Source organism: Onychostruthus taczanowskii, unplaced genomic scaffold, assembly GCF_017590055.1.
Source record: "Onychostruthus taczanowskii isolate IOZ18803 unplaced genomic scaffold, ASM1759005v1 scaffold368, whole genome shotgun sequence".
Classification (NCBI taxonomy): domain Eukaryota; kingdom Metazoa; phylum Chordata; class Aves; order Passeriformes; family Passeridae; genus Onychostruthus; species Onychostruthus taczanowskii.
Genome location: NW_024501104.1, coordinates 21,149 through 21,766, shown reverse-complemented (window position 1 = coordinate 21,766; position 618 = coordinate 21,149). Strand labels below are relative to the sequence as shown.

The following is a 618-nucleotide window of genomic DNA, read 5'->3' as shown; positions in this document are numbered from 1 at the left end:
TTGTTCTGAGCAGGGGGACAGGTGGTCTGTATGGGGAGGGGGGGGTTTGGGGGGGATTTGGGGTTTTTGGGGGTGAAACAGGAAAAATGTGCTCAGATTTGGGGAAAAATTAGGGGAGGCGGGTGGTCTGTACAGGGAGGGGGGTTTTGGGGTTTTTGGGGGTGATGGAGAGGTTTTGAAGGAATTGGAGAAGCTTTGGAGGGGTTAGAGGGGTTGTGGAGGTTTTGGGTGAGATGGACAGGTTTTGGAGGGGTTAGAGAAGTTTTGGAGAGGGTGAAGGGGTTGTGGAGGTGAGTGAGAGGTTTTGAAGGGATTTGGGGGTTGTGGGGGTGAAACAGGAAAAACGCTCTTGGGATTTGGGAGAAAATGGGGGGGATGGGTGGTCTGCATGGGGAGGGGGGCTTTTGGGGGAGATCGCGGTTTTTTGGTGCTCAGATTTGGGGAAAAATTAGGGGAGGCGGGTGGTCTGTACAGGGAGGGGGGTTTTGGGGTTTTTGGGGGTGAAACGGGAAAAACGCGCTCAGGATTTGGGGAAAAATGGGAGGAATGGGTGGTCTGCACAGTGATGGGGGGCCTTGGGGGGGATTTGGGGTTTTGGGAGAGAATTTGGGGTTTGGG

General features: G+C 54.4%; 1 protein-coding gene across 1 annotated transcript in view; it reads right to left on the bottom strand.

The window, feature by feature from the left end:
* The window catches only part of CAPN1 (calpain 1), an 8,619-nt gene that overhangs the window by 6,589 nt on the left and 1,412 nt on the right, over window positions 1-618 (bottom strand). The window lies entirely within an intron of this gene.